Here is a 27041-nt window from a genome sequence, read left to right as displayed (position 1 = left end):
GTAGCATAAAGAGGTGGTGGTCAACAAGATAGACAAGCTTCTGGGGGCACCAGGGTGGCTCAGTCAGTTAAGCATCTGACTCTTGATTTCAGCTCAGACCATGATCTCATGGTTCAGTTCGTGAGTTTGAGCCCTGCTTCGGGCTCTGTGCTGGCAGCAGGAGCCTTCTTGGGATTCTCTGTCCCTCTCTCTCTCTCTGCACCTCCCCTGCTTGCACTCTCTCTGTCTCTCTCAAAATAAATAAATAAACTTAATAATAATTTAAAAAAGATACACAATATTCCTGCTCTTGCCAAGTTTACATTCTAGCTGAGGTAAGTTGGATTTTGGACTTCGATGGCCTGCTTGAGGGCTCCTAGGGGTGAAACCTTGGTTTCCTAGTTCCCTAGAGAGTGGATTGAGCTATTCCTTTCTGACCAGAGTATTACCTAACTGGAGTTTTAACATGACCTTGACTGTCCTTCACACATTGGCTCCAGACAGTGGAAGGATACAGAAAGGTAATATAACTCCAAAAGATGTTTCTAACCCATGGGAAGCTGTGCAGATCCATCTCTGGGAATGCTTATTAACCGTGATAGTTGAGGTCCCAAAGAAAGTTGACATCATGGTCCCCTTGCCATGTCTCCTTTAAGGCCTAAAATCTTAACCCTGTGAAGTTCTGGAAGCCTAATAAGAAGCTCTCCAAAACAGTGATATAATTAGAAGCTCAGGTCTTGACTTCACCACTAAGGACCTTGACAAGTGAGTGCCTCAGTGGTCCATCTGTATTTGTTTCCTTTTCAGGCATGGACCAAGGACTCTTCTTTCTTGGTATTTTGTTCTATCCTTGCTTGTTCTAAATTGAATCCAAATACTAATTGGGCTTTTTGTTATTTGATAGCAATCCCATGTTACAACTTGGTACACAGTACAGGTATTCCTCAGCTTATGGTGGGGCAGTGTCCCTATAAACCTATCATAAGTTGAAAATACATTGTGGGTTGAAAATGCATATAACACACTAAACCTACCAAACATGATAGCTTAGCTTCGTTTGCCTTAAACATATGCACAACATTTACGCTAGTCTACAGTTGGGCAAAATCATCTCATGTAAAGCCTCTTTTATTTATTTATTTATTTTTATTTTTTTATTAAAAAAATTTTTTTTAACGTTTATTTATTTTTGAGACAGAGAGAGACAGAGCATGAATGGGGGAGGGTCAGAGAGAGGGAGACACAGAATCTGAAACAGGCTCCAGACTCCGAGCTGTCAGCACAGAGCCCAACGCGGGGCTCGAACTCACGGACCGCAAGATCATGACCTAAGCTGAAGCTGGCCGCTCAACCGACGGAGCCACCCAGGCGCCCCGTAAAGCCTCTTTTAAAATAAGGTGTTCATTGGGGCGCCTGGGTGGCGCAGTCGGTTAAGCGTCCGACTTCAGCCAGGTCACGATCTCGCGGTCCGGGAGTTCGAGCCCCGCGTCGGGCTCTGGGCTGATGGCTCAGAGCCTGGAGCCTGTTTCCGATTCTGTGTCTCCCTCTCTCTCTGCCCCTACCCCGTTCATGTTCTGTCGCTCTCTGTCCCAAAAATAAATAAAAAAACGTTGAAAAAAAAAAAAGATAGAATTTAAAAAAAATAAATAAATAAAATAAAATAAGGTGTTCATTGGGGCACCTGGGTGGCTCCGTCGGTTAGGCGTACGACTTCGGCTCAGGTCATGATCTCATGGTCCGTGAGTTCGAGCCCCGCGTCGGGCTCTGTGCCGACAGCTCAGAGCCTGAAGCCTGCTTCAGATTCTGTGTCTCCCTCTCTCTCTGACCCTCCCCCATTCATGCTCTGTCTCTCTCTGTCTCAAAAATAAATATTAAAAAAAAATTTTAAATAAGGTGTTCAGTAGCTCATGTAATGTATTGCATATTGTACTGAAAGTGAAAAGCAGAATGGCTGTCTAGGGATAGAATGGTTGTAAGTGTGTTGGTTGTTTTCCCTCATGACCTTGTGGCTGACTGGGAACTTTGGCTCCTGGCACTGCCAGCATCTGAGAGAGTATCATAGGGCATATTGCTAGTGCAGGAAAAGATCTAAATTCAGAATTCAAAATATGGTTTCTACTGAATGCGTAGCACTTTCACACCATCTTCAAGTTGAAAAACTGTAAGTGGAACCATCCCCAATCAGGGACTGTCTGCAATATTATGTAGCCACATAAAGGATGAGGGAAGTCTAAATGTGATACTATGGAAAGATGTTAAGTATCAACTCAGCTTAGATATTAATATAGGGATGGATGTAAATAAGTCAAAAAAGGAAGGTAATATATCTAGTATGGTCATATTTGTGTATGAAGACTTACACATATGGATGCCTGGGTATGTTCTGGAAAGACAGACAAGGAACTGGAAATAATGAGTGTTTGAGAGAAGGGGGATGCCACTGTAGAGTAAGAAGAGATTCGTGATTCATCATATGTCATTTTGTACTCACTGACTTTTTTGCCATGTGTGTGCATTACTTTTCCAATAAAATAACTATTAAAAATTAATATTAAGCACCCCCCCAAATCTCTATTTAGGAACAGCCTTTCTTCATCTGTTCCATTTCTCTAGAATTAATTTTATGGAAAATATTGCAGAAGCCCAGGGATTCATAACACTTACAATTTTGTAATGGTTAGCTTTTGCTATGTAACAAACAATTCAAATATTTTTCATGACTTGAAACAAAAATCATTTAGTAGCTCCTATTTCTCTCTGACAGCAGTATGGACTGGGTTCAAGTGAGCATTTTTTCTGCTGGTTTCACCTGGGCTAACTCATACCACTGTGGCTAGATTGTCTAGAATGGTTTTACTCACATGGCTAATGATTTTCTGGAATGCTTCAGTTTTCCTCTGTGTGGATTCCTTAGCAGGCTAGCTCAGGTTTGGTCAGCAGGCTATCTTGGGTCTCAGAGTTCCAAGTGCAGTGACAGGACAATATCTAACTTGCAAGGATTTTTTTTTAGAGACAAGTTTTTATTTTTTATTTTTTTTATTTTTATTTTTATTTTTATTCAATATATGAAATTTATTGTCAAATTGGTTTCCATACAGACTTGCAAGGATTTTCTAGCCTTTGCTTATATTACATTGCTAATACGTGGTTGGCCAAAGCAAGTTATACAGCCAAGCCCAGAATCAAGGAATAGAGTGATAGATAGGAATGGAAAAAGCAGCAAACTCACCTTGAAAAGGTATCTGCAAACCGGGATGGGATATGTTTGTGGCCATTATTGACAACCTACCCCAGTCCTCTTCGAGGCAAATAATACACTGAAAGAAAGGAAACCCTATAAGAAGGACTGTCCTTAGGCTAGCTCTTCCTCCTAAAATTACACTTGACATGCCCAAGACTAGTCTCTCCCTTCTTAAGAACAGCTTTCAATGTGCATATACTTATGCATCCATCCTCCTTGTCTTTCCAAGTTTAAGCACTCTTGCAAATATATTTTTTTCTTCCTTCAGTGACATGTCAACCCAGAAGTAAGGGAGTCCTGTGCCCATAGTGACACAGGACATCACTAAGAGAAGGGCTCAGATATTTTCAAAAAGTTCTGCACACGTGCATGGTAGAGCCAACATCAATAGTGCTCTGAGAAGTACGTCTGATTCTGAGCATCCTCAGAGCTCTCCTGCTGAGAACCTGTTAGCTTTGGATCAAGTACACTGCTGCCTCCAGCTTCAACTTCACATTCCTGTGTCCTTATCTATCAACTGATTTATTTCAGAAACCAATTTGGGAAGCTAATATGTTTGTTTTTCTGATTCTGCTGGCACTGGTTTACACTTCCATTGGCATATGGATGCGCAGACTATGGAAGTAGTGAGAGAGTGAGGAATTCTATGTGGTACCTTTTTAATGAGAAACTAGAGGGCACTCAAAAATGCATAGGGCTCAGAATAACTGGTGGGTAGAGCTAAGCCTGAGTTCTGCCCATCTACTTTTTAAATACACTGAGTTTTATTTGCTGCTTTAGACTGGTAGATAGATGGACAACTTATGAGCAGTTACAGGATGAGTTCTCCCATTGCCATACTGGTTTTCTGAAAACTCGATGTAGGTGCATTTACTTGCATACTTGCAAACCTTGTTCTACAAAAGCAGAATAAAGTGTGACAAATTGACACTTCTTTTTGAAAAACAAAGTCCACTCAAATTGTTTTTCTCTTTGCCAGACTTGGAGATTCTGCCCTAGTTATGCAGCTTCTTGCTCAGTGGATGGATTTGAAGTATTCCTTTAAGCTGTTGATTGTCAATCACTTTTATATAGTTGTCACTTTCAGTATGTCACAGTCAATAGCAGAAATGTAAAGCTTGTAGGCACTCATTCTCACTCTGACATTCATAACTCAATTGAGCTTTGTTTATAAAAAAAGGAATCTAAAAATACACAAATTAATGATTAGTAAAAATGGGTTTCTGGAAGGATCTTTTATTTAACAATGTTATCCCAGTTAACTTTGGAGTAGAAAAGCGTATTAGGTATTCTTTAGTGCAGTTTCTAGACAGTGCTTGCTCTACACTTGCTCAGTGTCTACCACAGCTAGGCAGAGATGATGGTGTACTGGTGTAAGTTTGGAAAGAGGAGCAAGAGCAAGAGAGGATAATGCAGACCAAACAAGGCATTGGCTCAGCACTCAAGAATGCTACCCACTTAAATTGACAGAACACCCTTTCATAAAACATTCAGTGGAAAAAGTGAAGTACTCTTTGGTACAGACTAAAAATTCAACAATAGTTTAGTAAAGGGAAAAAGGGAAAAAGCACATACACAAGAATCATACAAAAGCATTTCCTGGAGACATTGGTTCTGGTAACCCATTTATTTCACATACATCAAGGTCCTACTAAGTATTGGGGCGCAGTGTTGGTGCCAGTGTTAAATGATGGACAAAAAAGTGATAGTGAACCCAGGACCTAGCAGCACACAGTTGAGTGGGATTAGGAATGGACACTGGATGGGGGAAAGTCAAATCATCACAACAAAAAACTATAATTATCACTGAGATAAGTGGTCTCATAACAATTATAACATACTCAGCTGTGCTGAACTGTATGCCCCTAAATGGTTAAGCTGGTACTTTCATATGTTTGTTTACCACAATAAAAAAATTTCAAAAAAGAAACCCATAAATCAATTCAGTTAATCCCCTACTTAAAATTCTCCAATGGTGCCCCATTATGCTTTGAGGGAAAAAAAGAATGACTGCATTCCATAAGGTCCCATGACATCTGGTCTCTGCCTTCCTCACAGACCTCATTTCTTCATACTTTGTGTCTTTTATACGCTGCTCCAGCCTTCGTCTCTCTTGTTTATCTTAAAACATGCCAAGGTCATTATCAACCTTTGCATTTGCACTTCCTGCAAACCAAAACACTCTTCCCCTAATTCTTTGCCATACTTTAGGCAAATCAAGAAGACATTTGTAATAATAAGAAAAATAATAAGAAGAAAGATGCTTGCCATTGTTGTCATTAATGTTACTAATTTTATATGCCTCAGGTCTCAATCCTGGTTTTTCATTATTGAATTAATGTAGAGTTTCCATTTTACAAGATTTTTATTGTTATGGTACTCAAGATCACTTTTCACAATGACCCCATCCTTTTGGATGAAATTTAAAAATCTACAACTGACCTTGAGAAAGGCCTGATTTTGTTTTGAAGAAGTAACAAATAATTTAATTTATTTTGTTATAAGTTTTCCAAGTACACAGACAGGATCTTCCAATAAAATCATATGGTCTAATAAAGGCTTTCTTCAGGGTTGGCCAACAGATTTAAATTTCAGGAGGAGCCAGATTAGAGGCAATGTAAAATAAATTATAACTCTGAAAATGAGGGGGAAATAGGAATACTGGGATTCTTACTCAAAGGAAGGTGTGAAGATAGCCAGCCCCTGACAATTGGCCACATACAATTCAGGGCATGGGTGTTCTTGTGTTTGAGGCAACTACATAGTTGTGGATGTCTTATGGAATCTCATGGTTACTGGAAGATTCTGACTAACTTCCTATTTCCTAAGCTCTTTGGCAAGAGTCAATAGAGAAGGGAAAGGGTAGAAATATATGTATTCTCTCTTTCTCATTTTAACGATTTATTTTTATTAGCTCCTTTGTCTCATATGGCTGGCATTGAACAACTATAACAGAACCATTATTGGATTCTGCGAGCATATCTGAAAGCTGGCTTTTCAGTAACTTCAAGTTGAAGTGTTTTTGAGATTTGAACTGCTTTTGTTCATGGAAGGTCACATGCAGTACCATAGAAGCCAATTCCCAAGGTCTGCTCCTGTTCTTGACAACACGCAGAGTCCCTGACCTGGCTAAGCCCCCTTACTAAGAAACATGTGCGTTTGGTCACAGGGGGTACCAGGTGAGGGACAGCATGAACAGATGACAACACATTATTATCATTCATTTGTTCATGACTCCCTAAGAAACTGTAGTCTATTGGATTCTATTTGATGGAGAAGTCAGTAGGATGAAAGTATGTATATTCCTCTGGAGGCTCAGTCCCAAATGAATTTTAATGATCCAATGCCTTCCACAAACACAGTTGGATACTCTGTAGGGCAATAAAGTTTAAAGGTTGGAGAAAGTCCAAATCTGGGCACAGAGAAATCTCTGCTTCATTGTCCCAGTCTATTATGAAAATAAAAACAATTCATTGCCAGTACCTAGAAGGGCTGCTGAAGGTTTATGTCATTTGTAAGTAGTGCTGCACCCTTGGAAAGCTTTGGGTGTGTGAAAAAATGAAAAAAAAATCAAGGCATGCCCTCTTTAATGCTCAGTGGTGCTGACTGATAACAATTTCAGGCATAAAAGGTAGGGAGTGGATCTGAGCCTTGGTGTGTGCTTCTCTTCTCTCTCAGTATAACGTCAAGTGCTATACAATAACCTACAAAGTGATGAAGATTGAGGGATATATTTTTGAAAGCACTATCTAGGTATCATTGAGGTATAGTGGATCAGAATGGTTTTGCACCCAATAGCAGACAGTGGAGAAGTCTCAGCACTCCTGCTGCTGTTACAATGGATTGGTGAAAAAACCATTTCCATTGGTGGAAAGATGAAGGAAAAGTGTGATGTTGGGGGCTGTTGGTGCCAGGATACAGAGGGGTTCACAAGAAGGAGAGAGGGGTAGGCCAGTATACTTGATTCTGCTTTGGCTTACCACCTGCAAGTTTCTTAAAGTTTACCTTGTGCTTTTCTCAGTGTCTGTCATGTGGCTGAAATTCTTCCCTATTGGTAGATGGAGAACATCATATGCAAAACAAAGACCTGGAAATTTTCCTGCTGTCTTTCTAGGTGCTGAACTGACATGGGGAAATTTTAAAACACATGCTCTTGGAATCAAAATTAGTTTTTGTGCCTGCAGAGGCAAGGAGCCCATGGAAACTACCAACTGGCATTGCTAAGAATAATTATTGTCATATTGAATCCATTGTGAATAGTCCTCATAGATAATTGTCCTGGTTAGAACATGCTCTAACGAGGGAATTTTAATATTTACTAACTCCCTGGTGAAGAAAGACATTCTTTGCTTTATTAAAGGTGGTGGTGTTGGTAATTTGCAGGTGGAATGCATTAGTGATATGCATTGTAGGACATTCTGACAGTACAGAATTTTTTTCTTAATAAGCTCTTGTCCAGAAGAGATTATTTAAATTCCACCAGTGGCTTTTCTCTTCATGGAAGTGTTTGGACTTGAAGTCAGAGCTTTCTTCTATGAAAATGCCTTAATTCTACAGGAAACCAGGGAGTCTGCTGGACTTTCTTTCTACAGAATAGTCTGTATCACAAAGTCAACGGGATTATGTCACTATTTCACAGTGACCAAGTCTTATCCAAAAACTTCTCATGACTAGAATAAGAGAACAGGAGTGCTCACCTGTGAATTTATTCAACACACACAAATGTTAACACAGAAAGGAAGAAGGGAAAGAAGGAAGGAACTTCACTCACAGGCACTCAAAGTTTAAACCTTAGACAGGGTTGGGAATACATTGCATTCAAGCCCTGAACATGTTTTTCTTTTTCATCGTCTTCTTTTTTTTTTTTAAGATTTTATTTTAAGTAATCTCTACACCCAGTATGGGGCTCAAACATAACACCCCGAGATCAAGAGTCACATGTTCTCCCAACTAAGCCAGCCAGATGCCCCTGGATGTGTTTTTCTTTAGAGGTCAGTTATTGAAAGCTAGGTAGGCACGGGAAGTTTTTAGAGTCTATAGCCAAAGCCTAAGGTAGGAGTCCTTTGGACCAAGCTGGATGTTTTGTAGTTGAGATGAGAGGCTCTGTTTTAGCTTTCTGTCCTTAATGAATACCCATGACTCATCCTGGGGGATGGATTCCACCCATTTCCAGAACCATTCTGAGAAGATGGGGATATTTGTGAGATCTCTCCTTCCTTGTCCACTGCCCATGAGCTACAAAGACCCTCACTGTCTTGGATTTTCTTTATCTTGACCTTGATAGGGGATACTTGGGCTGGGGAGAATGTTAACTCTGAGCTGGCCTTGCATGTTGTCTAGACTTCTGTCTTCTGCCATTCAGGTGAAGGCTTCTGGATTTGGTTTTGATATGGAGGGGAGGATCAGACGGGTATTGCAGTGAGTCCATTCTTCTCATCCATGTCCCCGTCCCACTCTGATAATCCACATGTCAGTAAAGTGCAGTGCTGAAGAATTTGAGCCAGGTAATTCTAGCCCAGCTTCAGTCCTAGCTCTGCAGTCCATTCACAGCTGTGAAACCTTGGGTACACACATGGCCAACCTCAGTGAGCCTCAGGGACCTCACCTATAAATCAGGTCTTATTTTGGTTGGGGGAGGGTTTAGGTAAAATTAGATGAGTTTCTGAATGTAAGACAGTTAATACATTGTGGTTGCCACATGCAAATGCTCAGCTTCTCCTTTGGTTGCGAGGTTTATGCCTACATAGACCCCTCATGGCCTCATGTCCATACAATACACTTACACTTTTCAGGGGAAGAGAGAACATATTTGTCTCATCACCCTGGGTGAAAGTTTTAAGACCATAACTATACGATTTTTATTTTCATGGACAGAAGAAAACCAGTCACTGAGAGCAAAAGGATGAAATGGTCTCATTGATTTATCTGGGGTGCATGATCCAATGCTAGCACTTGAGGGAAGGGCAACCTGAAACAGACCCCAGGTTGGAAAATGGGTTGCTAGCAAATTTGGAAAAGGGGAAAGTCGAGGCGGAGGAGACTCAGTGCTCATACCTGGTGTGTTTTTGCAAACTTCCCAACATGCTCACCTTGGATGGATAGTTCGGATTGCTGGGCAGGAGACTTTTCTTCTTATGGGGAATTAACCCCTCAAGACAGAGGCTATATTGCTCTGTAAGCCCACAGTCACTGATCTTTTAGAATGAGCCTCACGAAAATTATGTGAACCCAGAAATAATCAACCCCCAATGCCTTGTGCTCATTTTGATTGTGAGCTACTCACTTCACCAAAGCCACACCCTTCATCCTTTGGGAATGCTGTTTGCTTAAGATACTTGGAAAGGTGTTCATGACACACATGTTTACAGTCTGTTTCTGCCTCATCTTACCATAGTTTGACCTCCTGAGAGCCTCCATGGTTCAGCATGGAGGCTTAGTAGCTTCCCTTCTTCAGTGGGTGGAAAGACCACCAGTTCTCCTTCCTTTCTGGATTATATTCATCCCACACTTCTTCAAGCAGCAGGCTTCATCCCCTAATGAGACCATATTTAGCTCTACTAAATAATTTTCCATTTAAAAGCATCCTTCTCGTTCACAGTCTTTTATTTGTCCCAGTGATGTTCACAAATGTGCTTCTGCAGCAGTGAGTGTAGGCACACGTGCATGGGGGCACTCTCCACATATTCCTCCTTGTGCCCCACCATCCTTTGTCTGAGTCTTTTCCATCTCTAGTTTGGTACCATGAACAGTTCAGCCTCTCTTGAAGTGTTGCTCAAGACTCTCCCCTCCTCCATAGTCTGTAGACTCTGCAACTGGTAACAACAACAGTAATAAGTATGATTATAATAGGGAGGAAGAGGAGGAGGAAAAGGAGAACAGGAGAGGATAATGAGGAGGAGGGGGAGAAGAGGAGAAGAACAACAACAACAAGAACAGCAATAAAGTAGTAGTAGGAGTAACAGGAGAACCAGTTTGGCACAGGCATTAATAATTTATGAAGGAAAGAAGGAAGGAAGGAAGGGAGGAAAAGAGAAAGGGAGGGAGGGAAACAGAGAAGGTAGAAGGGAAGAAGAGAAGGAGGGAGGAAGGAAGAAGTGAACACGTATTAATGGTTTGCTATGTGATTGCCACCGTGGCTTAAACTCTACATTGCTTTTCTCCTGTCATCCTCACCAGGACTTTATGAGAGCAATTATTTCATTATCCTCCTTTCACAGACAAGGATGCAGAGGCACAGAGAGCCTAATTCTCTCCTCCCCTCACCGCCCAGACCAATCCTTTCGTACTCAGTTGCCAGGAACAGTGTTGATGTTACTGTCCTCCTTGAACAACATTCAGAAATTCCCAGGGTGCCTGGGTGGCTTAGTCGGTTAGGTGTCTGACTTCAGCCCAGGTCATGATCTCATGGTTCATGGGTTTGAATCCCATGTTGGTCTTTGTGCTGGCAGCTCAGAGCCTGCTTATGATTCTCTCTCTCTTTCTCTCTCTCTCTCTCTCTCTCTCTCTCTGCCTGCCCCTCCCTCATTCGTGCCTTCTTTCTCTCTCTCTCTCTCTCTCTCTCTCTCTCTCTCTCTCTCTCTCTCTCTCTCTCAAAATAAATAAATAAACTTAAAGCAAAAAGAAGTCCCACTGAGTACAAGGTCAAAACCAAATCACACGCCCTTGCCTTCTGGTCCTGGGCCTTCTTTCTTGGAATCGGAGACTTAGACTGATAGGTTATTGACCTCCTTCCACTTGTACCCAAGTGGCCATCCACACTATTCCCAAGTCACTTCTTGAGACCAGCTGCATATGAACTTCAGCTTAGATAGGGTAATTTTCTCTCAGCAGAACCATTTTACTCATCAGAATCTGTCCATTTGCTCCAGACCAATAGAACTAAGTTCAAATTATCTCACCTGCTTGCCGCCTTTAATGCCATTTTTGAAAACCCTCCCCCCTTCCCACTTCATCCTACTCCATGCCTCCAGATTGTGGAACGAGCCTTAGTCTTAAACATACTCATATCTACTGTTTTCTTTGTCTGGAATACCTCTTCCACCTGCCTGAAGCCCCTTACCCATCCTGATCACCGCCTGGGATAATTCTGCTCTGTCATTTCATACCTAGTTCAGATGCCAGCTTTGCAAAATGCCCCTTGGTTCTCCCAAATAAAATGAGTTCATGGTATCAGTACTGTTTCCATATATGTCTAAAGAACCACTTGAATTTTGTATTTAAACTTCCTGGCTTCAGGGGTGACTGAGTGGCTCAGTTGGTTAAGTGTTCAACTTCAGCTCAGGTTATGATCTCGCGGTCTTTGAGTTTGACCTACGCATCGGGCTCTGTGCTGATAGCTCGGAGCCTGGAGCCTGCTTTGGACTCTTTCTCTCTCTCCCTCTCTGCCCCTCCCCGACTTGTGTACTGTCTCTCTCTGTCTCTTAAAAATCACAAACATTAAAAAAATGAAACTTCTTGGCTTCAGATTTCAGCTCTGCCTGGTACTAAATGTGTGATGTTAGATAAGCTACAGTACGGTAACCTGTGAAAGCCTCAGTGTCCTCACCTGTAGAACAGACATAAGCTTCACATCTACCTCTTCTAGCTGTGAGGACAGTAGAACTGTGAACATAAAGCACTTAACAATGCTCAGTATAAGATACCTGCGGCTTTGTTGTTATTATGATTATTTTATATGTATGTATTTTTTAAAAATGTCTTTAGTTTCCAAGCAAGAGCTCCTCGAACATGAGGCTTATTCATTTTTATAACCCTGGCACTTTGCACAGTGACTAGTTCATAAATAAAACCCAACACTTCCATGGAATTTAAAAAGACACTTTTCACTGAAAAAGGCACTGGAGGACAATCTGTTTATTGTAAGAATTTTGATAACTCACCACCAATCATTTGGAAGGAAAAGGAAAAATCTGCTCTATCTTCATCCCCTGGAATAGATAACTTACATAAGAAGTACATATATGGGGATGCCTGGGTGGCTCAGTTGGTTAAGCATCTGACTCTTGATTTTGGCTCAGGTCATGATCTCATGGTTTGTGGTTTCAAGCCCTGTGTTGGGCTCTGTGTTGACAGGGCAGAGCCTGCTTGGGATTCTCTCTCTCTCTTTCTCTCTCTCTTTCTCTGTCCCTCCCCTGCTTATGTTTTCTCTCTCTTTCTCTCTCTCTCAATAAATAACCTTAAGAGTAGTACATGAACTGATAATTACCCCCATGGCTAGTACAGACCTTTGCAGCAGCAGTAAACTGTCAAGCCATGGAGGATAGGTAAACAGCAGATTATTACAGGGAATGTATGTTTGGGAAAGAGCCCTAATCTTTACACATTGAGATCTTCTAAGAAAGACTGCCCTCTTTTCCCCACAAAATATACTCTGGGGTCCTAAACAGGCTGGATCTGAAGCCGTGAAAATAATCTTCTGTTACAGATACTGACATTATAAATTTTCCTTTTAGCCTCTTTATCTAAGCAGAGAAATAGAAACATGGCAGGGGTGTGTCCAAACTTGTGTTACAGGATAACTGGTTAGTTGTGGATCATTTGTTAGCAAGAAGCTTCCCAGCACAAGCTGGTTCCTATTTTAAGTCCTTGGCTAGTTTCTGACAAGCCACTTTATGGAAGGGCATGATGATGTATGGCCTTCCCCAGCTCCACGGTGTGAGTTTTGACATCACCCACAATTCTGCATATTCACTTTGCTCCGATCCAGAAATAACTGTTCTCTCTTCACCTTTAGTATTCAAGGTTGTGTCCTGATCCCAATACATCTGTGTTTAGGGCAAAACTGGAGGGTCGTCAATTAATCTTATGCATGACAGTTAATTACTCCCCAAAGCCTCTTTTTCTCCTTCCCAGCTGGACAGAGAAGTGGAGAGTTCCCGGTTCTGATACCAGCATTTCCCATCTCCTGGTTGGCTTCTTTCTGGCAGCTTTCCTCTTCCCCCTCTACTGCTGAAGTGGGAGGGGATTTAGGGATTTGTATTCAAGGAGAATTTAGAAATGCTTTGTGTTTCAAAGAGTGCTTTGCCTGGGCATTTAATACCTGTGACCCTAAAATCCCCCAGACAGAGCTATGCTGCTAAAATAAAATGGCCACTGTCTTGTTCTCCATTCTTGATTACAAAGCCTGTATTTGCCCATAATGGACTTGATTTTAAAATCATTCTTTGCAACTTTGGCCATATTCCTTTATGCCCAAGACCTTTTTTCAAGTAATAGAATTTTGGCCTTTTTCATTGGTCACTGCTTTATTTTCCAGTTTTTAAAAGTACCTGATGACCATGGATTGTATGAGAACTATATCTCCTACAGGGTCTTGGACCCTAATATTGATGATGATGGTAATGATGATGATGATGGTCATTTTGCATTTAGGATAAATGAGACCCAGTGGGTTGTGATGATGTTCTTGCTGCCTCACTAACTTTGGTAAGTTCATGTTTGTGTTTGTTGAACCAATTCAAGTTGTAGAATTTCTTATAGTCTCTTTTCTTCTGAATATTGCTGTTCCTTAAATGATGAAAATACGGATTTGTCTATTAGGATCTGAGTAAATGAGATTGATAGGCTGCCATATGGTTGGTACTTGATAAGTGTCTTGATTAAATTGAGGATTGTCTGGTCCAAACACCATGCACAATTTAAAAAGGAAGTGGTAGTTAAGTAAGGTCTTTATCTGAATTAAGGAGAACAAAAAAAGCAAAAGAAAAATCATTGCAGAATAATGTATCTGGGGAATGGGAAAGCTGACAGATTCACTGTTCGATCTCAAGCCTTACAGAGGGGTGTCAACTTGGGAGACTCTGGAAAAGAAAAAGAAAGCTAGTAATGGACCAGGTGATTACCTTGTTACTGAAATTGATTTGTTTCCATTTCATAGATGAGGACACTGAGGTTTTTATGCCATTTTCCCAGGGTGGCAGAGACCTGATCTAAATTCACAATCATTCTTCATCCACCTCTTTGCTGCTTCTCAGAAATGTTAAAACATCCTGGGCCATTCATCAAGGAGATGGAATTCAGTCTACTACCATTGCCCCCAGCTATTGCGTCTCCTTGAGGTTGCCCTGGTTTTGTCTCAGACGTTGCCCAGAGCCCCTGTTTTTTGTAGCATATATATCCTATGTCTCCTATATGTAGATATTTATGTTTATATTTGTGCATGTGTGTGTGCACAATTTATGTAGTTTGTGGAAATAGCAAATGTTATGCCCCTGTCTTCCCGGAAGCCAGCAGAAGGGGGATGGCATTTGGCTAGAGCTCAACCACACACGGATTTTGTCAATGTATTACCGACAAGAGGGACAGGAAAATGAAGAGGAAACTCTTTTCTGTGGGCTCACAAGGGCCATAAGAAGAGAGACACTTTATTCTGTGTACTTTCTTCTTTCTCGGTGAGATGCTACCACACACTATATGCAGGTATAAAGTGGAAAACTTGATTTGCCAAACCAGCCAAACATTGCTGAAGTCAAGATGGGAAGGCACTGTCTGTGTAATTTGTCTCTAAAGTGGGATTGATCATGCCCTCCTGCCTGGTACACTAGGCTGAATGAAGATCGACAGACAATGTCTGTGGGAGTTCTTTGTGCACTGGAAGGGACCAAATAAGGCAGGACTGGTGTTACTGTTGCATCACCTTGTCATTATTGTCGTCATCAACTTTCTTTGAGAGAGAGAATTCTGTACATGGGGGTGCAGCCCAGTCATCCATATGATGCCCTCACCTCTTAAATGTCCAGAAAATACTCCTCTCTGGTGAAGATCCTGCAAGGACTACCAGTCACACACCACCCATTCTGTGCTTGGCTCTATATTAGCAGCTCTATATACCTTTCTCATTTAATCTCTACAGGGGCTTGTTATTACCATTTTGAAAAGTCTGAGGCATAGAAGGATTAAAGGATTTGCCGAAACTCAGGAAACTAACGTGTGCTTGAGCTGTGGATTTGAACCTATCCTTTTAACCACCCTGCTCTGAGGATTGAGGATATGCCTTGGATTAGTAGGAATGATAGTAAGCTGCTAGTCTTGCTTCCTTGGTGTTAGAGGAACACAGATAAACACTGAGAACCCACATGTGTGTTTGTGCTCTTCACTTGCTGTTCTGTTATGCACCAAACCCCTTTTCTTCAGCGACCAGAGACCAGTCATGCTCAAAGATTTACCTCATCTCCAGGGTACTTAGCGCTTCTTTATGTCTGCCCATTGCAACTTGGAGTACATAAGCAATTTTCTTCTCTAAATTAAACGCTTCCCAAGTTGTGGTGGAGCATGCTCTTTAAAGTGATGGTTTTAAAGTGAATGTTGATCCCAGCATTTTGATATTATATTGTAGGCTGTTATCCTTCATCAGTAATTTACTGAGTACTTCCCCTTCAACAGGTGCTGGGGAGAGAGAGATGAGTAAAGACAATCCTGTCATGGTACTTACATTCCAGTTGGCAGAAATAGGCCGTGGACGATGGAACAAGTAAATAAGATGATTTTAAAAAGTAGTAAATACTAATGAAGGAACTCGACCCCTAGGGAAAGTCTTTGGGTTTAAGAAGGACAGGAGGGCTTCTTTGACATATAAAAGGTATGAAAGAGTCTGTACTTCAAAGAACCTGGAGATTGATACCCCAAAGTTAGGACTAAAGCAAGGTCCCCTCATCCAGAATGAGCTCAGGTGGGTTTGAGAGATAGGAAGGGAAGACAGTGTGTCTAGAGATGGAGTAAAAGGGGATAAGTAGCAAGGCGCTAGGCCCTAAAGAGCCTGTAGGTCAAGGCAGGGGCTTGCACCACATTCTAAATGAAGAGGGAAGGCATAGAAGGGTATTAAGCAGGGGAAGACATAATCTAATCTTCTTTGTCAAAATATCCCTTCTCATGGTTCACGCTTTCTTAGATGTTTTAAAGGAAGTCCGATTATTTAACCTCAGTTAAATATTAACCTCGTTATTAATATTAACCTACTTATTTAATCCACATGCAAGTTATGGTTTCTGAATAGGAGATATTTAACTTTATAAGCTGATACGGTTTGAAGTGTTGGGGTTCAGAGCTGAGAGCCAAGAACGAATTCTTGAGACGTCTTCAGTACAAAAGCACGGGGGCAGGACTGGTGGGCAGAAGGAGCTGCCCTGGGCTTGTGAGGAGGGACTGATTATATGCCTTAAAGTTGAGAGGATGTTAGGGATACCGTAAGTCTCTAAGGTATTTTGGAAGCAAGGGTTCCAGGAACTTGAGGGGCTAGCTGCTGTTAGGAAAAGGTCATTTATAAAAATAAATAAATACATAAAATAAAAATAAGAACAATTTTAAGAATTAGGAAAAAAAGGAAAAGGTCATTTATTACTGTTTAGTAAAAACTCAGTCATGAGACCCTTCAGATGTATATTAGTAGCCCATCAGTTTGAAGGATGGTTGCCAACCTATATCCTGGGGGTGGGGGTGTAGAAATAAAAGAAGTTTCTACAAGGAATTAAAAAAATTTTTTTAAGTTGATTTATTTATTTTTCAAAGACCGGTGTGAAGAGAGAGGGAGTGAGAGAATCCCAGCGCAGACCCCAACACGGGGCTCTATCCCACCACCGTTAGATCATGACCTGAGCTGAAATCAGGAGTCAGAGGCTTAATTGACTGAGCCACCCAGGTGCCCCTCCAAAGGAATTTTTCTATGTTAAAGTATACTTACTGGATCCAGGTGGTTGGGCCAAGATTGCCTTTTGCCCTTAGCAAAGTATCATCATCAAGGAAGCTGAGATCCCAGGGAATGGCTCTGCCTGTCTCAAGGACTTGTCAATGGGCTGTAAGTTGTAAGGGAATTTAATTTTTTTTCTTCTGCCTTTGTTTCCCACATCAGAAGCCACATCCACATCTTCCCGTCAGCTAAATTAATAGAAACAGCTTCATCCAGAATCACTCTCCTTATGCCAAGCCAAGGCATATTTTGCAGTCTTTTAACTGTCTTATTTCATTGACTGCAGTTGATGTCTTCATAAATATTTTTTTAAATCCTCCAAATATGATGGAATTATGCATCTCCTGATGAATGGTCAGATTGGGTCAAAATTAATCCAAGATGGGAAGGTGGCAAACCATCACTATTTTAACAAATATCACCGCTGGAATTATGGCAGTCTCTCCCATCACTTCTGGATTAATAACACTTTGCTTTACGATCTCTTCACTGGGGGCAGGGCAAAGGTTTATCTGCTTGGGGGACATATAAAATGTACATCCTCATTTTTCAGATACACACACTGTAGGTCCCCAGAGCACCATTAAAATGTGCTGCATAATCTTTGGAAATTGATTCAAAGAACACAGATGCCAGTTTTTCTGGATGCAAGGGCATTTTCACTGCTGAATTTCCTAACACATTCATTAGAAAACAAATATTTGGCTTTGTAGAAGCTAGTCAATAACCTTGGTATTAATGTGAAAGCTGGGCTTTTCATTCCTGGACTTTGATGTCCAAGAACCCTGCAAAAGGACCTAACCCTTCCAGTAATTCTGATTTAAGAGTCAAACACAGAATGAAAACAGGGTGCTGGTAAGGATTTCATTTCTTTTTTTTTATTTTTTTAAAAATTTTTTTCAACGTTTTTTATTTATTTTTGGGACAGAGAGAGACAGAGCATGAACGGGGGAGGGGCAGAGAGAGAGGGAAACACAGAATCGGAAACAGTCTCCAGGCTCCGAGCCATCAGCCCAGAGCCCGACGCGGGGCTCGAACTCCCGGACTGCGAGATCGTGACCTGGCTGAAGTCGGACGCTTAACTGACTGCGCCACCCAGGCGCCCCAAGGATTTCATTTCTGACCCTAAGGCCTCCATTTTCAGACAACATGAGGATTCCTCACCATTTAGTTTTAAGGATCATAATATTTTAGGAAATAAAGATAATTGATTTCTTAAGGTGTCATATGTAAGTTCAGGTCCCAGAAATCGGGATGCATTTTGCTGGGAGGGTGATATCCAGACAAGATTATAATCAGCCACAGTTCCCAGATTAGCCTACAAATCCCTCTTTGAAACACAATGTGGCCTTCATTTGCATAATTGCTCATGCTTTAGGTAAGGAAGACAAGGAAGGAAGTGGGGGAGGGAAAAGGGAGATACTACAGGTGGATAAGTTGATAAAGCTTCTAGTCGTTTGGATGACAGAGGTCTTCAGATAGTTTGATGTAAGGTTGAGGGGGCACTAGAAACAGTGAATTAGATTGTGTGCGTGAGTACTTACACAATATTAATGGCTCTTAAGAACAGGCACATAGTTGGTACAATGAAATGAAGAACGTGGAAGTCACCTTCAGTCTTTTACTGGATGAACCCTGTAGTTGACCATGGACATTCTACTCTAGCTGAGTGACCTTGGTGAATTATTTACACCTTCTTGACCTTAGCTTCTCAGTCTGTATACTAAATGCATTTATTTGATCAGAGATTTTCACATTCCCAAGATCTGGTCGAGACTTTAAGGGTGCCATAAATATTTCTCTGTTAACTGCGTGGATTGTCCAAACCCATTAAATAACTTCACAATTATACATATTCATTAAAACAGCCATATGACCCTCGTTGGTTGGCTTTTTATAATAAACAACTATTGCATTCTAATAATGTACCACTTAGTCACCTTTTGAAATTGCATATAGGATTTCCCTTGAGGAAAAAAAAAAAGATCCTGATACAAAAAATTTTTAAAGCCACTTTCAAAGTGTTTATGTCTGAAATTTTACCTTCTCACACATCAAGTTCCTAATGAAGATTTGGGATGAGGAGAAGGTTAACACAATGTTGTGGGCGCAATTCTTGGAACTGGTTCTATGCTAACAGGTTATGAGGGATTGTATTTGTTTCACACGAAGTGGTATGAACTTCCTCCATAGTTTTGGAGGCTGGAAATCTGAAACCATGGTTTTGGTGGGGTCAGCTAATTTTTCCATTAGTCTTTTGTACTGCTGGCTTTCCTTTTAAAATTAATGTATTTATTTTTGAATATGTTACAATATTTGAAAAATTCACAAATTATAAACAGTATATAGGGGAAAACAAGTCTCTTTTCTACCCATGATCTCCAGCCCCCTCACTTCCCATCCCCAGCTTTTTACCAGTTTCTTTTGTAGCTTCCAGAGATAGTGTAGGTGTGTGCTAAGATATGTGTATGTATACCCTTTCCTTTTTTCCCACAAAGCGATAAAAAATGCCATATATGCTATGTAGTACTTTCCCCCCACTTAATGTATTTTGGGTTATCTTTCATATCTATATTGTCAGCTTTTGGAATACATAAATAGATGTTCAAGTAGAACGCGTAACTTGTGTGGATTATAGGTTGTCATATTTCTGCCTGTTCTCTGCCTTGTTAGAGCTACTTGAAACACCTTTCTGTGTTATTATTTAGGATCCTCTAAACTATAATGATATGCACCTGCAACAGTGTTGAAAATCCATATCTTGAGAGTTGGTCTTACTTGTGTAGAAAACTATTTATGTAAGGTGACTGGGGAACATGAGGGTTTTCCTCCAGTGACAGAGTCCTAAGTCATTGACTCTTGGCCTGGAATTCTCTTTCTCTCTGTGGAAACAAGTATGCCTTTTAGGAGAGGAGATAGTTGCTGCTTAGAGCTCCTCCCTCTGAAGGGCAGGAATGCGTACAATGTAGGTTCATATCCATGTCACCTATACAGACATCCATGGTGCACAAGTGTGTGCCACTGTCATTCATCGTTCAAGACTGCTTTATCCAGTTTCATCTCCCTCAGTTATCCCCTTTCTCAATTCATAACTGAATTATATTCCCTTTTCATGTGCCATGCATGACCTACCCTGTGCTTTGGTCCACAGTTTCCTTTTCCTTGAATGTGAAATTCTTTCCACCGTCAAAGATTGCCTTTCTTGATTCATCCAACTGGAATCTCTTCTTCCCCTTCATTTACCTAGACCCTGTTCTGAATGCATTGTCCCCTCTCTCCCTTTTCTTATCTCTTAAACACCTTTATCCACCCCTCCCCAGATTGCCCTGGACATTGTAGTTGCTCACTAAACATTTGGTAATTGATCCCATGGAAACACACGAGATATGTGCTGCATGCCCTTCAGCTATCAGAGACAACTAGACCACTACTTTCCAAATGCATGGCGCCTCACTCATTAGAAAATTGACAAGCTGCCTAACTGTTTGAACAATCTCCAGCACATTATAAATGTTTGGATAAAACCACCATCAATGCACAGTCATTGCAGAGCCAATAAAAAATGACCTTGTCTTCCCCTCTTTATTTGCATGTTTCCTACAGTATCATCTCCAAAGGCAACAGGAGAAAATGGTGAACAGCTGGGAGAGGGAGATGTCCTTCACACATCCTATATTTGGAACTGGTAGAAATAGCCACTATGATTCTGTGTCAGTTGAGCAGGATAGATATGATTTCAAAATTATATCTTAGTTGTGAGCCCCTTGAGGGCGGGGTCTTTCATCTTGGCATCACCTGTGTTAGGTACATTGTAGGGCAGAGTTGATCAACCACAGGATGGAAAATTCTTTGTTCAGGGGAGCTTTCCTGTGCACTTAGTATGCCTTGTCCTTACCTACTACATGCCAGTAGCACCTCTCTTCCCAGGTTGTAGCAATCAGAAATGTCTCCAGACATTGCCTGAATGAGACCTGGTGGAAGAGATTGCTCCTGGTTGAAATGCACTGATGTAGGAGCTCAGCAAAGGTTGAATGAACACAAAAAATTATCATTGTTTGAATATTATCACTTGGCTTTCTTTTTCTCCATGTGAACAACAGTTAATTCATCTAAGCAAATACTTAGGAGAAACATTTTACTCTCTACCTGATTAGTGGGTAAAAACTTGATGTAAACCACCCAAAATTCTAGCCTCCACCTTTTTACAGAGTCCAAAATGGTATGAAGGTATGTCTCTAGCTGGCAACCAATCTATATAACTTGGAATTAAAAAAAAAAATCCCATCCAAGAGATGTTATTTTCACGGCAAGCTATTTTCTAAACAAAAGCATATTCCAAATATTCCAAAGATTGGAAGCTGTCCCCCTGCATGAAAAATACTTTATCCTAAACATAACATTGAGTTCACTGTTTTTACTTGGAGTTCAGTTATCACACAAAGTGAGATACATGTGCATTAGAGTAATAACCATTGAGAGGCACCTGGGTGGCTCAGTTGGTTAAGTGTCTAACTCCTGATCTCTGCTCAGTCCTTGATCTCAGGGTTGCAAGTTCAAGCCCCACATTGGGCTCTTTTCTGGGCATGGAGCCTACTTAAAAATAACTGTTGATGAATTATTACTAAATGACTGCATAGATTCCATGGCATGTGTGGAAGTGCATGCTCAAAGTACTAACAAATACCCAGTTGTATTAATGGTTGGGGATCTAAACTGCATGTTTTACTGGGATTTCTTTATTTAACATTGTTACTGAACTTCACTCACCAATTTATTGGAAAGTTTCAGCTCAGTGGGATATGCACCGAAATGGTTTTCTTTCCATTCAATGTCCCCACCGGTGCTGGATTGCATATTCTCCCCCATTTCTTTTTTTTTTTTTTTTTTTTTAGTTAATTTATTTTGAGAACACAAACAGGGAGCAGCAGAGGGAGAGTCCCAAGCAGGCTCTGTGCTGTCAGAGTGACCCCGACTCCAGGCTCCAACTCCACGAACTGTGAGATCATGACCTGAGCTGAAATCAAGAATCAGACTCTTAACCTACTGAGCCACCCAGACACACCTCCCCCCATTTCTTATTAACATTTTGAACAGAGTTTTCAACTTTCTGGTTATTGGCATCATCTCAATTGATATTTATACCTCTGTGATTTTCTTTTTTTCGAGCGGCTTAATTTATTCAAAGTTTCTTCTCTTACTAGTCAGACTTGTAGCTCTGGGCCAGAAGAGGAGAGGGCATGGTATGTTTTTCACCTCCTCTCTTTTGTCTTGGAAAGGATGGGGAGGATTTTATATGTATGTCTTTGGGGCACTTCTTCACTGTGTGTGTGTGTGTGTGTGTGTGTGTGTGTGTGAGAGAGAGAGAGAGAGAGAGAGAGAGAGAGAGAGACAGACACACACACACACACACACACACACACACACACACACACACCCAATAGCTCGGATCAAGCTTTGGGCAGGAAAGTAAAGGCAGAGTGTCTTGGTTCCCAGACTTAAGATGCGGTTGTATTCTTCCCGCTGCTGATTGTTGTGACTTCTCTGGCTTCTGTGTGGCAAATTTTCTAGTTCTAACTTTCTCATGGTACACACATATCACAGATATCTCAAATAGACATGCAGGGGCCTCTGAGCTCCTAACTTTCTCCATGTGGTGAATGCAGCTCCCACAAAACCCCGTTCAACTACTGGGTGTCTGTTCCAGTAATATATTACCCAAGCTATGGTCCCTGTCACCTTGCAGGTGATGCTCTTGGAATGCACCAGCAAGCTGGCTCAAGCCCAGCTCTTCCTGGTGGAACTTGACAAATGAACAACAGTAAACTCACTCATACTTCCTATACCACATGGAAGGATTGAAAATTCTTCCTCTGTTTACCCATTACCACCTTGCTCCAAATATTACCTCATTTCTGTTTTGGTCTCAGTGCTTAGCAATGTCTCTCAGACACTTACCAGGTTTGCTGCATCAGCAGACATCCAACTGGGAGAAAGAAATTTCAATTTCCTTTTTTTTGAGGCACTACTGGTATTCTCAAGGGCTTCTCTTGGCATGGACACATGACTTCCTCAGTGTACCTGGGAACAGGTACTTGAGCTCTCATATATATGATCAGTTTCATAAACCCTCATACTCCTTGCTAGATCCCTCCTGAGAACTGTACCTGTCCTAAAGACAATTACATTTGGGACAGAGTATTGTGATTTAAGGAACATGGTGAAAATTGTTTACTCTTCTTTCCAATGTCCTTTGGAAAATATCTGAATTTGGTGTGTGTGTGTGTGTGTGTGTGTGTGTGTGTGTGTGTGTGTATATATATATATATATATAAGCTGAGTACTGTTTCATTAAAAGTGTCCCTAGTTTTCTGTATGTCTGTGTAACAAATGACCCATTTTCAGAGCATATGTGGTGTAATAGCCCTTATCTTGTCTTTCTAGGAGGTAGTTTCTCATGGACCCAAACAGAGCTTCTTAATGGAGATTTATAATATCAAAAGAGATTACATGAGAACCAAGTAATTATTCTTCATGTATGAATATCAACCAACTTACAAAGGAGTGAAATTAAACATTGAAGTTAATTATATGGACAATCTCACATTTGTGGACCAATTAGGGCTCTTTGGTTGCAAGCAACAGAAACCAATTTCCCCCCTATATTAAGCACAAAGGATGTTTATTAGTGGTTGTTGGGGGTTTTACAGAATTGAGAGGAGGCTGAAATGCAGTGCAAGCAGCTTGACATTCATAAGGCAATAGTGAGGTCTCCTCTAGGGAATGGTCAATGTCCATTTTCTTCTACAATTTTCCAATTGCACTTACGCTTACTGGTAGAATACTTCTCAGTTGTGGATTCCCCTTCTAGACTATCCTTCCTGCTTTGGACTCAGTACCCATTTGTCTGAACTTAGATTTGTTTTTTTCGTTTTAGTGCAATTATCCTCTCCACTTCTGTGCTGCCTATCTCTGCTCCTACAGAATGTGCCCTCTGGAATGTAGAGCAGCAAATGTCTCAGACTGTACATTCTTATTCACATTACTCACGTGAATTAGAGACCACACAATTGCTTCCTGACCACTGGTGTCACTAACATCACCAGTCACTTCTTTCTCCCTCTCTATCTGAACAAAGGAAAGTCTCTTAATGTCCCTGAGGAACACTTGTGGTTATAGAAAATAGTCTTAGCTACTTGGGAATAGAGGCCTAACAAGACTAATCTTCCTTCTGGTGAATCATATGTTCTGTCCTGTACAGTACCCTTGGCATACACAGGAGCATCCTAGGTTGGCCAAGTACTAGATTGCCGACCTTAGAGCTGTCAAGACCAATATAGGAATAGCAGAACCAAAACCTGGAAGTGGATGACATGGATACTGAGAGTGTAAACAGATGAACTATACCAGTTCGGGGTTTATGATTGTCAAGGACAACATCTTTAAAATTATCAGCTCAATGTTTTTATTCCCGTTGCTTATGAGCCCCCTAAGGGTTGTTGCCATGTCTAGTTTATTCACCAATGTATCTTCCATCTATGCAAAGGGCCTGGCGCATAATGCTTAATAAATTTTGCTTGAATGATTGACTGAATGGTCAATCAGCCAATCAATCCATTTTAATTAGTTTTAATTCCTTTAAAGACCAGACTACTGACACTTATGCATCTCTCTGTCTTCAAGCCACAGTCCTTTGAGCTAGGTTCTGAAAGGAAGGCCCTTACAGGAGACTCTTCTTTGTTTCTCTGGGGTTAAAGTAACTGGCATAAGTGAATGTTATTATTTACTACCTATTTTGTGTATGCCATACCAGCTATCAACCTCCTTCTCTATTCCCCTTTTCCTGGATGGTGGCAGTATGGATTTTTAAAATTCATTATTTATTTTTCCGTTTCTTCCCCTTTCCTATAATCTCTCTTTAGAGTTGACCTGTCTCAAACTTTCAACCCCTAAGCTGTCTCTTCTATTGCTACTCATGGATTTCATATTTATTTCTCTTTAGGCCATTTGCAAAACTCAGAAGCATGATTTCCACTTTTATGTCACTAGAACAGGTATCCAGCAAATAGCAGAGATACAGTGAGATATTAATAACCAAGTACTCAGTAGACATTGATACCCTGATAATTTACACGACCGTTTTGTGTAAGTTTCAACTTACAAATGTGCTTGGTTTCTTAGACTAAAGGTAAGTAGCCAGTATATTCAAGAGACTTTTGAAAGTCTTCCAGTGTTTCCAGCTAATCTTGTAGGAAGGGAAAAAATAGATATCATTTTGCAATTTATGTTTTTACCAGCATGCAATGAGTACATTCAATTGACTCCAAATGTTTTGCACATTCTAATTTTTGTCCCCTATTGTTTTCCCCTGTTGACTTCAAGTTAATGCATAATTTGAAGTAGGACATCCCTCATAAATTCTATATCATCAGAGTAATGTGGCTTTGATGATATACTGCATTTTAAATGAGCTCTGCCACAAAAGGACGATGGGGGGCCCAGGAGGTTTTTTTTCTTTCTTTTTCTTTTTTTTTTAAATTTCCTTCTGTTCTTGCAGTATGAGAAGTCTAATTATAGTTAGCAGCAAACAGCAGTGTTTCTCCAGCTAGTGTGGCTTGTGAGGTCTCTTCAGATTTTTATAGTATGTGTCTCAATCCCAACAAGTAGAGATCAGTCTTAAGTGGAAAGAAAGATTAAGGGGAGATTGATAATGCTGGAGATGAGTAATGTTGGTCTGCCACAGTCAAGTTCACTAATGCATTCTTGTGACTTATTTTACTTATGGGAGTTAAGTAACATTTCTAGAATATTAGAAATAATTTGGGGCAAGAGGCATGGCTTACCTAAACTACATGTAGGGAGTGATTGTTATTTCTTCTAGTATTGTGCTAATATGAGAGGATCTGTCTCTCTACATTGCCTTTCCCAGGGAGGAAGCCAAATGTATACTCATGCTCATTGTAGGATGTATAGCAATAGCTGCTCACAGTTCTTCTGTGAATGCATATTCTCTTGAGTTAGGTCTAGGGTGAAGCCTACGATTCTTCATTTCTTACACGCTTTCAAGTGACAACAATGCTACTGGTTTATCACAGTATGAATAGCAAGATTTTATAGGGTGTTCACCAAGAATAAACACACTTGTATGTGGGTGTCTCTGCAATAGAGTTGCACATATAGAGGAGAAATAAAAACAGGTATTAATATATACTACCTAATTTGAAATGAGTCATGATTGCATGATTTGATTCCACAATATAGGTGGCCACTATCTTTATGCCCTTCGTGTAGTTGAGGGGCTATACAGCTTGGAGAGATTTAGTGACATGATCACGTTGCATTGCTAGTGATAGTGGAGTGCATGCTGGAGACAGAGTTTGAACCCGGGCATTCTGCTTTCAGAGATCATGCTTAAATGCCTATAGTGCCCATAGACTATTGCCTCAAATGAAGTTTGTCTAGAGTGTAGTCTCTAGAGTTTTGCCATCTTTACCATCATAGACTCTTAATTAAATGAGTATTTATTGAGTACCTGAGATCATGTCTTAAGGCTTTGCAGTTGACAAGAGAGGCTTTGCAGTTGATGTGGTCCCACTGACGTCCAGCAAATAGCCCTCATTGCTAGCTGAAATCCAAGGGGGAGACATATGAATATAAAATAAAGTCATTATCTAAAATAATTGTCTGGATGGAGAAAATGACTTATGGGACAAGATAAAGAAATTTAGATTCTAGGAAGTTTGAGGTCAACTGCAGATTAATTCTATCTTTGTTTAGATTTATGCTTTTTAATCTTTTTTATTCAGGTAAAATTCACATGGCATAAAGGTAACCATTTGAAAGTGTGCAATTCAGTGGCATTTAGGGCATGCACAATGTTGTGCAGCCATCATCTCCAATAAGCCCCTGAAAGATGCTCAACATTATTAGTCATCAGAAAAATGAAAATGAAAACCACAATGAGATACCATTTCACACCTACTAGAATGTCTATATTGGGGTGCCTGGGTGGCACAGTTGGTTAAGCGTCCGACTTCAGCCAGGTCACGATCTCGCAGTCCGTGAGTTCGAGCCCCGCGTCGGGCTCTGGGCCGATGGCTCAGAGCCTGGAGCCTGTTTCCGATTCTGTGTCTCCCTCTCTCT

The 27041-nt window shown here is 40.8% G+C and overlaps 1 protein-coding gene across 5 annotated transcripts in view; it reads left to right on the top strand.

Annotated features, from left to right (window-relative positions):
- The window catches only part of RBFOX1 (RNA binding fox-1 homolog 1), a 2060838-nt gene that overhangs the window by 1007114 nt on the left and 1026683 nt on the right, over positions 1 to 27041 (top strand). The gene's annotated exons all lie outside the window — the stretch shown is intronic.

This window comes from Felis catus, chromosome E3, assembly GCF_018350175.1.
Source record: "Felis catus isolate Fca126 chromosome E3, F.catus_Fca126_mat1.0, whole genome shotgun sequence".
NCBI classification, from domain to species: domain Eukaryota; kingdom Metazoa; phylum Chordata; class Mammalia; order Carnivora; family Felidae; genus Felis; species Felis catus.
The sequence above is the reverse complement of the archived record's forward strand: the minus strand, read 5'-3'. Positions and strand labels throughout refer to the sequence as shown.